The following is an 11,922-nucleotide window of genomic DNA, read 5'->3' as shown; positions in this document are numbered from 1 at the left end:
TACATTATAGCCACAAGTATGTGGACACCTGACCATCACACCCATATGTGCTTCTTCCCCAAACTGTTGCCACAAAGATGGAAGCACACAATTGTATAGAATGTCTCTGTATGCTGTAGCTTTACAGTTTCCCTTCACTGCAACTAAGAGGCCCAAACCTGTTCCAGCATGACAATGCCCCTGTGCACAAAGCGAGCTCCATGAAGACATGGTGTGTGAAGGTTGGAGTGGAAGAACTCGAGTGTCCTGCACAGAGTCCTGACCTCAACCCCACTGAACACCTTTGGGATGAACTGGAACACCGACTGAACCCCAGACCTCCTCACCAACATCAGTGCCTGATCTCACTAATGCTCTTGTAGCTGAATGAACACAAATCCCCACAGCCACACTCCAAAGTCTAGTGTAAAGCCTTTCACAGAAGAATTAAGCTTATTATAACAGCAGAAGGGACTAAATCTGGAATGGGATGTTCAACAAGCACATATGGATGTGATGGTCAGATATCCACAAACTTTTGGCCATATGGTGTATTTACAGTTCTTTTGTTCAAAGTCTTGGAATCTGACTTAAATTCGGTAGGCAGTGAGAAACAAAATAAATTCTGAGGAAGATGTGGACCAGAGAGTCAGAGATAACTTCAGTTTAAATTCAGTGAGCTTTATTGGTATGACTGTTACAGTATTACCAAACCATTTAAATAACAAATAAATATTTAGACAAATAGCAGAATAAAAAATTGGAGCAAAAAAAAACAATGTACACAACAAATAATCACTTAGTGCAAATCACTCAGTGCTTCTCTGATAAAAGGTTAAAAAAAAAAGAGACTAGTTGAGAAGGATTTATAAGGGGGAGAAAATGTCAAAAATATGCATGCTGATAGTGGCATACTTCTAGAGATGTAGCCTACTAACACATACTATTAATATAGTACTATACTAGCATACTACACCTGCTGAAAGTGCAACTCAGTGTGACATACTTTTAGTAGAGTAGTATGCTGGTGTACATAGAGGTGTAGTCTATACCATACTATCAGTAGAGTGCTATACTAGCATACCACACCTGCTAGAGGTGTAAATTAATATGATGCATTATTAGTAGGGTAGTATCTTGGTGTACCACTAGAGGTGTAACCTACTATCACATACTATTAGTAGAGTACTATACTAGCATACTACACCTGTTAGAGGTGTAATCTAATGAAACATACTTTTAGTAGGGTAGTATGTTGGCACACCTGCTAGACATGTAACCTAACATGACATACTGTTAGTAGAGTAGTATGATGGCATACCTAGAGGTGTAGTCTATCACATACTATTAATAGAGTACTATACTAGCATACCACACCTGCTAGAGGTGTAAATTAACAAGAGGGTAGTATCTTGGCATACTTCTAAAGATGTAACCTATGATCACATACTATTAGTAGAGTACTATACTAGCATACTACACCTGCTAGAGGTGTAAATTAACATGACTTACTATTAGTAGGGTAGTATCTTGGTGTACCTCTGAAGGTGTAACCTACTATTTCACACTATTAGTAGAGTACTATACTAGCATACTACACCTGGTAAAGGTGTAACCTTATGTATCATACTATTGGTAGGGTAGATGTAGTCTACTATCCCATACTACCAATAGAGTACTATACTAGCATACTACACCTGCTAGAGGTGTAGCTTAATATGATATACTATAAGTAGGGTAGTATGTTGGCATACATAGAGGTGTAGTTTATCCCATACTATTAATATAGTACTATACTAGCATACTACATCTGCTAGAGGTGTAAATTAACTAGAGGGTAGAATCTTGGCATACTTCTAGAGGTGTAGTCTACTATTACACACTATTAGTGGAGTACTATACTAGCATACTACACCTGTTAGAGGTGTAGCCTAATGTAACATACTATTAGTAGGGTAGTATCTTGGGGTACCTCTAAAGGTGTAGTCTACTATTACACACTATTAGTGGAGTACTATACTAGCATACTACACCTGTTAGAGGTGTAGCCTAATGTAACATACTATTAGTAGGGTAGTATCTTGGTGTACCTCTAAAGGTGTAGCCTACTATTACACACTATTAGTGGAGTACTATACTAATGTACTACACCTGCTGGAGGTGTAAATTAACATGATATACTACAAGTAAAGTAGTATGTTGGCATACACAGAGGTGTAGTCTATCACATACTATTAATATAGTACTATACTAGCATACTACACCTGTTAACATGACATACTATTAGTAGAGTAGTATCTTGGTGTACCTCTAAAGGTGTAGCCTACTATGACATACTATTAGTAGAGTGCTATACTAGCACTTCACTGAAGGTATAATCAAGTAGTCTAGACTATTCTGACATTAGTAGGGAAGTACTAGATTGTACCTTTGGAGGTGTATCCTACTATCACACACTACACAGTAGGCTAGTATGCTTGCGTGCGTTTGAAGATGCAGACTGCCATGACATACTACTGAGTAGGGTAGAATACTCTGCTGCCGGACCTGGTGTACACAATATAAGGTTTCGACGTCCGATGGACTACTTTTCGTGCAAGGCTCCCGGTGCCACACCCTCCGGCACGTGCAGGCGTCGTGCAGGAGCTTGCACGCGGAGCCCAAAGCGAGGAAGAAGAAGAGGAGGAGGAGGGGAAGGGGAAGAGGAAAAGGAGGAGGAGGAGAAGGAGAAGGAGTGGAGGAGGGCGATGAGCGCGCGCAGCATCAGCAACACACACGCGCGCGCACACACACACACACACACACACATACACAAAGAGGTCGGAGAGCTGGCGCGTGAATGGAGATGACGGAGCGCTGCAGGACGCGCGCGAGGCACCACTGATCCACGCTTATCACACACACAGGGAGGTAAGACATTCATTTTCACTACCTTGTGATGGCTTTCAGGGCAGACGCAGAGCTGTATCTGTGATGTTGACCTTGTCGTAGCTCATATTGTTCTATAGACTGTTCTGCACAGATGTAAGCACACAGGGGTGGGTGGGGGTGGACTGGGGCACGGATGTGTCGACGTGCATTTGAAAAAGAAAAAAAAAAAAAAAAGGTATTATATACCATAGAATACACAAGTGACACCTTCTTATTTACAAGTGACGCCTTGTGTTGTCTGTCTGTGTCTCACATCTTGTCTTTTTCATCAGCCTCTCATTTTGGCTTAAATTCTAAGACGTCGCCCATCATTTTCCATACACTACACAACACCATATTTAACAGGGTTATAATGTCCTGTCACCAGTATGGCTTTTTCTGTTGGTGCTTTAACCCATGATGCTTTGATTTATTTGCATATGGCTGCATTTGCTTTCCTAATGTACAGACCAGCAGTGCCACCGTGTATGCTATTGTGCCACAAGCATGCCAACAACAGCATGGACAGAGCGTCCAGACATCAGGACTGTTCTCTATCACTGCAGCCTTATAGCAAACAGGAAGCAGGTTTCAGAATATATTCACAGTTGTGGAATATTGTGTACATCTGCATCGATTAACTGAGGTTTCACTGTATATAAATATGTAAATATTTCGCTTTCTGCAAGTAACCCCATGCATTTTTGCGATGATGTCATGTTTGTACTGTAGGCCCACAGTATGCTCCCTAACAGGGTATGACATGTGTGTACATACTGAATTGTTCTCATATGTTACCAAATACCATTCATGGTTGCCTAAATAACAGAAACTGGTGTAAACTATATAATTTATTAGGTTATAATTTCCACTTAGGTTTCATAAGATTCCCCTACATCGCACAGATCAGATGCTATTACACACCACAAACAACTGAGGACCTGGAACAACATATGTAATTTGCATACAGTGATAACATGACAGTGACATGCATGACAGATTTGTTTAGATTTTATCTTTCCCTCTGTTGGGTCCTTAAGCAAATATTCTCATATTTTTCATCTGCTTGGATTTTAGGATATCCCATGTCAATTGCAAGTTGCTGCCCAAATGTAAATAAATGTAAACACTGTTTAATGACAATAGTATCACTTACATTACTGTCCATAAACCATACATCATTGGAATTAAGTCAATTCTGCGAAATCTGACCTGAGGGCAAAAACATTGATTTCTTCACAAATTAATAGTCTTATTTCACTTGACTCAGCCAACAATAGAATCTACAGAAGTTGCAGAATAGAATCCAGAAATGCCATTGTGACTCTTTAAAATATCCAAATGCCAATTTTCTGATAGCAAAAAAAAACCCAGCAGTTTGTTGTAATTGCTGGATTTATAAGAGGACATAGCCCTCAGGACACCATCCATTTCAGTAGCGCAAACACGATGGAACCAAAACAGGAGGAACGTGTTAAGGCATTTCTAATCCGTTGCCTTTTATGAATTACTAAAGGCTCTTATTAGGGATTTTCACAGCGCATCTTTTCCTAATTGTAGCTTGATAGGACAGGGTGAAATGTTACGGGTATCAGTGATATCAAGAAAGTGGAGGGGTTGACACAGAACACCTAGGAGCATCGTATATCATAGGGAAAGAGAACCAGATAAACAGCATTAAACAGTCATTTGTGAAAAGCATGATTAATATTATCTGCAAAGTAGTGTTGGTTACTCACACACTGAGCGTTTGGAGTTACAGCTGCAGTTCTTTTTTTTTTTGTACGTTATCCCTGCATCCACTTGGGCTTCTTCTCAGTGAATTGCTCCTATGTGTTAGTGACTTTGTGAATGTGTGCATGTGATGGATTGTGAGGGATTTGTGTTGTATCCATGGTACACTCCCAACTTGCACAGTATTTCCAAAATAAGATTCGGATCCCTCATGACATTCCATGATATTGAATGCAAATTTGGTCAGGGAATGAAGAGACACCTTGGGTCTGACCCAAGCACAGGTACTTTTTTTTTTTTTAAGGAAGAAAAAAAAAGCCAGCTTACAAGTTAATGAAGGCAAGGATACCATTTACCTCCACACTGGCATATCAGAGAGCTGCTGCAAAAGATGTTTAATTTTTTAGCCATCTGTCATTTTATTAGTCTTTTTTTTTTTCAGAATTTTCTCACTTCCCTGCATAAAGTGAGTAAAATTTATATTCCACAAAGTGGTGTATATGTCCTTCAGTCTTGTCTGTGGATGACAGACCAAAAATAGAGCACATTGGTCCATTCCTTGATCCCAGGAGATAAATTCAGATGGCCCTTTGGCCACTGATTTATATTCATTAGCATAGACGCAATCATATACTGTGACGCTGTAACCACCAGAGATTCTGGTTACACAGCCTACAGACTACGCTTCAACTAGGCCAGTTCAAGCACGACTAATTTGATGTATACATCAGTAGGCAAAAAAAAAAAAACATAGTCCTGCACAAGAATTAGGAGTTAGAGAGAAACAAGAGGTCAAATACAAACTGTTGAAAATGTATGGTAGGGTATGCATGCAGATTATTGAATGGGTCTTTCCTAATTTCACCATGTGACAGTAAAGTGTAGAAATAAACAACCAGGGCAGTAGGCTGCAGTGATTGATCGTGATTAAAGAAAAGATTTTAGCAGAGTGTGGACACGGTAACATGCAGCTCGATCGTGTGTCATTGAATGACAAGAACACACATGCACACATCGGGAGCCAAAGCCTGTCATTACTCATGTAGGAACATAACATAACTGTGTACACACCCTGTCTCAGACAAGCCCTATTAGCTGTGAGGGATTTTAGAAAATGATACCTAGAAGTCAGAAAACAATTTATGATGAATGTTTTGTTAAGGATTTAGTCATGCATATACTTTTTTGAAAGAGGGACGCCTTTCCCTGTGAGATGGAATTATTTAACAGTGAGCACACCAGTATACACACACACACACACACACACACATACACAACATACTGTGAAGAGACAAGACAGAACAAAACACATCAGACTGCTGGTATGATTTAGAATGAATTCTAATCAGAGAATAACACTGACATTGACAAACAGCATTGGCAGAGCAAGCTAGGAATACAAAGAGTGCAAAAGAGGGCCAGAAAAAAGAGCAGTAAATAAGACATAAGAGGGAGAGGCGATAGATATCAGACAAGAAAGAAAGACAGACAGGGCATGTTGCCAGTATATTAGGTACTAGACACCCTCTAGGTGTATATAATAAACTGGTAATTAGGGCTTTAATAAGGGCTGAGTCTGTGTGATTGGGTGTGTGAGACCCTGTTATTGGTTTTTCAGTGTCCCCATGGCCACATTCATCAGATTCCAGTTTTGATTCTGCTTTTATGTACTGTATTGTACATACATCATGAGAGAAAGACACAGAGAGAGAGAGAGAGAGAGAGAAAGAGAAAGAGTGATAATGTGGCAAAGATGCACACTTTAATTACACTCCTAAGTTCACCTCGATATCTCGTCTAATTTTATACAGCCTCTATAAACTGTAAGTAAATGTGGTTCGAATACACACAGGGACTATGAGTTCTCTCTCTCTCTCTCTCTCTTTCTCTGTCTCTTTCTATCCACACACAAACATGCGCACACTTCCTTCTAGATTACTGTTGTGATGAACAGTGAGAAAAAAGCACAGGAAGCTGACACATAGCACCTATTTCACCGCATAAACCCACACTGGCACTAATTCCACCGAAAGTGAAATAGTGAAGCGTCTCTGATTTAACTGAAACCACAAAAACAAATTGCAAAAAAAAAAAACTCATCTAAATCCTGTCTGTGCTGAGAGTGGCGACCGCATTCTCACAAGAGCTTATTACAGTAACTTAGACCAAAAAAAAAGTCTAGGCTGTTTTTGTGCCTAATATTTAATGCTCGTTAAAAAGTTTTGTTTTGTTATCCTGCTGAATGTATTTCACTTTTCAGACACTATGAATTGCAGAAGGGCAGGGTGCATTCGACCATTTTGGTGTAATGGACAATAATGTCTCACAGTCAGCGGCCACCCAGCTAACCTCAGCACAGAGGTCCACGTTTAGCAGGTCAGCGAAATCTCACATCTGCTAATGATGAGGCTAAAGCTGCAGTGGCAGAATGGGCTTTGCCTTCACTGAATTTGGTAAACCAAGCAGTTCACGTGTGCTTTCAGGTTTGACATTGGGCATTCAGAGGATGTGTAAAAGAAAAAAATCCACCCTGAATGACTTTTAACTGACTTATATGGTAAGATTTATTTTGTAATGAAATTCTGCCTTGACCAGATCTTTGTGGATCTATTTTCCTTTTGGTTAAGAGTTTACTACATTACCCACAATGCCATTCAACTACCTGCTGATGCTGGCACCAGGGCAAACTAATGCTCGCTTTATCTCTACCTAAATAGAGCGACACAGCAGCAATTTAGTCCTTTAGTCTGTCCAGTTCTCTCAGCTTCTCATCAGTACTCTATGCTCAAACAGATCAGCTTCCAATGCTTCAGCTTTCATGCTAACACTGCCGTCATTTACCATCGCACTTATCATCTCATAGCTCGCTAACTAACCGAACCGAGTCTCTGCTGTAATGTAGTGCCGCTGGGTTGCATTCTGGAGCTTGGAGTCCAACATTTGTTGTCTCCACTATTTCTACATTGGATTTCTCATTAATATGACATTGAGCATCTCTGGAAAATGGTGAATGAGAAAAGAAGCTCTTGCTCTTTTTTTAGGAGCTAACAGCAAAACATGACTGTTATAAACACATTTAATGTTTTCAGGGTGGAGTTTGACATATTGCATGTGTTACATGTTGTCATTTTAAATGGTTATAAAGTGGTAATATTTATTTTCGTGTTTACGATGTAGTAGTTACTTGGACTGAATGTAATCCTTCTTTTATAGTGTTGCTGTTAAAATTTAGGGCTCATATTGTACCTTTATATGATATACATTCACTCAACTCCAGAATTATTTGCATCCTTATGAAAATGTAAGAAAATGATAATAACATGCAGTAAAAAAAAAGAAGGAAAAACTAAAAAACTAAGAAAAACTAGGGTGACGTATTCAGTGAGTGACATTTTTATTATGTACACAGCAACAAATGACATCTTATCAAGTGAAATATCTTGAACATAGACAAATGCATCTACACTCACCGTCCACTTTAATAGAAACACCTGTACACATGCTCATTCATGCAGTTATCCAATCATGTGGCAGTCGTGTGATCTCTCTGACTTTAACATGTTTGTTGACTTTAACATGATGGGCTGGTTTGAATATTTCAGAAACTGCTGATCTCCTGGGATTTTCACACACAACGGGCTTTAGAGTTTACACAGAATGGTGTGAAAAACAAAAAACCATCTTGTGTGCGGAGGGTCTGCAGGCTGAAACACCTTGTTGATGAGAGAGATCAGAGGAGAATGACCAGACTGGTTTTAGCTGACAGGAAGTCTATAGTTACTCAAATAAGCACTCTTTACAACTGTGGTGAGCAGAAAAGCATCTCAGAATGCTCATCAAACCTTGAGGTGGATGTGCTACAAGAGGAGAAGACCACACAGGTGTCCTAATAAAATGGACAGTGAGTGTAGTATTTCCTGTTATTTCCTATTAGAACATCCTGTGATATCGTTAAGAGATAATGAATGTATATTCAGTTAACTGCCAGAGGGGGAAAAGAGACTTTAATGTGGCGTATTCAAGTATCATACATATTTCCACTGCAAGTAAAACGTTCCTCATGTTGGTGGTGGCTCACGTGTCTAACAGGAATATTAAACACACAGAAAAGCATTACTGAATGTGAACTCAGTATATCAGCCTGTGATCCTACAGCTGTAGTGCACTCTGGCATCGGCTAAAATTCAACCCTCCTGGAAATCATGTCTACCACAAAATTTAGGAATGAAAATCTCATTGGATTAATAATCTGTATGTAATCACAGTGGCACAGCATGTTTATTATAATGTGGCGGTCAGTAGAGATGTGTATGTGTGATATTTACTAAACCAGTGAATGAAATTAAAGAAATGTATTGAGTCATATCTGGCATAAAATGGACTTCACCTACAAATCCCCTGTACCTGATTTGCATGCAGTGTCATGGAGTTGTCCTGAATGTAACTGTAGACGTATCTCTTGTGTCCCATGAGCTTCATATCTGACTGCCCACTCCCATCTGCATGAAGAGCAAAAGCCGCTTCCTGAGATGTTTTTTTAATACCCATACACACCACTAATTTACACACCACCACAACAGTGCTGCTTTCTGCTTCAAAGTGCTGCCAGACATGGCTTCTCTTTTTTTCACTTTGTTCTTATTGACTTAATGTTGTGTTCTTTGCATCCCTCACCATCTTCCTGACCGCATATAGGGGCAGAATGCTCATGGTCTTCGGGATTAATGGTATTTTGAATCACATAAACAGATGCAAGTGCAACCCGGGTGCAAAAATACCTTAGCAACCTGACATTGCTTGATTTATTGTGACTGTAAAATCTATCAAGATTTTTATTTAGGAATTGGACTGACATTAGCTAAAATGCCAAACGAACACTTTCAAACAGTGTAACTCTAGATGATCAGTATGGCTTGCCGTCCTTTCGGTGGCTAAATGATCTTAAGCGGTGGACTAACCTGCAATGGCCTGACATATCTTATAGAAACTCGGAGCGTTTATAATCAAGAGGCATGCAAGTTTCTTGATGCTTATAACTTGTTCATGGGCACTTTCAAGACATAATGTTTTATGAGGACGTCGTTGCACTGAATAGTGAGGTGCTGCCCAAACAGGTGTCATAAACCCATTTGCTAGCTGAACAAAGTTAGCTAGCTAAACTTGTTCATTATAGGCAACTCCTCAATAAGAACATGACCTAGATATCTAGCGTTAGCTAGCTAGTTTCTTGATGTAGATTTTAGGTGAGCTAGGTAGGTTTGTTAAAGCAATATAAAGTATACATGTTAAGCTAAGCTAAGCATGTTAAATTCTTAGTTAGCAAGCCAACTTCACTGATGATAGATGAAATTGGTGCTGCAAAGACAGCGCTCATCGGACCAGTTATTCTTTTTAATTGCCTGTAACTACAACCGTCTTCTGTTGGCTTGGAAAGGTGTCTGATTCGATAATATGTGGTAAAAATGAATGTGTTTTTGAACATGTTTCTGATTCTGACACCCAACAGCACAACGTGACATTTTAGAAATGGACTCCTGCTATCAGAGAGACGTGTATCATGTGAGGGGTTTAATATATGACTTGTTTAGGTCTTACCATTTATTTTAAATATTCCTTTGGGATGTCCATTATGTGTTTTTTTTTTTTTTTTTTTTTTTTTTTAGAGAAATGTTATTATTTAAAATGGCACACTGTAAAAAATTTACTGTAGATTTTGTGGTAATTAACTGGCACCCTGGGTTGCCAATAAAGCATTGTATAATTTACAATAAACAACTGTAAAAAATATTTACAGTCAAGTACTGTAATATCATACATAGCATAAAATAACACGAGGATACAACTGAGCTGAAGCGTCTTGCTCAAGGATCCAATCAAGGCAGTTTGGTGGGGCTGGGATTTGAACACATGACCTTCTTATCTGCACCTCAAAGCCGTAACCACTGAGCCGCCACAGCTAGCACGACCAGCTTGCACTGATTCAGTGCAATCTTTTAGTAGTGTTAATTCAGTGCTAGCAGTAGTTGAATCAATGCAAGCTTGTTCCAGTGGTGTGACTCAACTTACAGCTGAGAAGGTTGTGTGTTCAAATCCCAGTACTGCCAAGCTGACATGGTTGGGCAAGACCCGTTACCTTCAACTCAGTTGTATCCTGCATCAGCCGAATGAGCAAGTGTGCTGGGTTATGTGTCATTTTACACAACATTAAGATATTACATTACTTTACTGTAAATATATTTTACAGTTGTTTACTGTAAATTTTACAGTACTTTACTGGCAATCCAAATTGCCAGTAAATAACTATAAAATCTGCAGCAATTTATTGCAGTGTAGTTCTTATCCCAGTTAGAAGAAAGTAGTTTCTCCTTATATGAATAAATTGAGCATATTTTTATAAAGTCATTTTTGCCAGTTCTTCTGGGATGTGTTCAGGTTTAACCAAAGAAAGTACGTTGTTAGTTCTGAAATATTTCACTTCGTACTGTAAAATAAGGCATGTGTGTGACAGACCTGGCATTCCACATAGTCTCAGTGCACACAAGACCATGTCTGAATTCCAGCAGATTTGGACCATGAAATAGGTCTCATGTGTGGTCTGCTTTACCCACAATTCCTGTCTTATCTGTAAAGCATTGAAACCCTTTATGAGCAGCCATAGTAAAACACCAAACTATCACGATATTGCTTAATGCTGCTGTAGTTCTCTAACAGAATTAACACAATACTTCCTGTGCTATGATAGACTGAGCTGTATGTCAGTGTCGTCAGATTACTTTCAGATTTCTTTCAGATTTCTACAACATGCCTGTGGGACACAGCATTATTAAACATGCCAGCCTGCTGCCAAAGACGGCATCGCTACACTCTTTGAAGTGCAGTGTACCCAAGCAACACATACGATTCTTACACGACTCTGCCTCACAGATTATATGTGAAGGCTATATAAGACTGGAACATCACAGAGACACTGATTCAAGAAGGGAAAATCATTTTAACCCACACATGAGCATTCTGCTAACTATACTGTATGTCCTGTCCTCGTATACTGTATAGCCACATATTTAAGCCAGGGTTATGGGTAATTAAGAATCAATTGTTTTACAAAAATCTACATGACAGATTGTAGGCAATGTTACTGTTCGTGAGCAAACAACACTGAACCCAGTTAACTCAAATACTTTGACTGGAGCCCAGAGTACACCCAGGTATTTAGTGCTATAACACAGAACATTGCTGTGGTGTACCACAAGTTTGTGCATGTGCACATGGGCAGGAACACACGCTCACACTCACTCACTC

General features: G+C 39.4%; 1 protein-coding gene across 1 annotated transcript in view; it reads left to right on the top strand.

Annotated features, from left to right (window-relative positions):
• The first annotated feature begins 2,702 nt into the window (after positions 1–2,702).
• Positions 2,703–11,922, top strand: part of cracd (capping protein inhibiting regulator of actin dynamics) — a 36,769-nt gene continuing 27,549 nt past the window's right edge. Inside the window, exon 1 of the mRNA XM_026944447.3 lies at positions 2,703–2,889. The gene's annotated coding sequence lies outside the window, so the exon portion shown is untranslated. The remainder of the gene's footprint in view (positions 2,890–11,922) is intronic.

Source organism: Pangasianodon hypophthalmus, chromosome 19, assembly GCF_027358585.1.
Source record: "Pangasianodon hypophthalmus isolate fPanHyp1 chromosome 19, fPanHyp1.pri, whole genome shotgun sequence".
NCBI lineage: Eukaryota > Metazoa > Chordata > Actinopteri > Siluriformes > Pangasiidae > Pangasianodon > Pangasianodon hypophthalmus.
The sequence above is the reverse complement of the archived record's forward strand: the minus strand, read 5'-3'. Positions and strand labels throughout refer to the sequence as shown.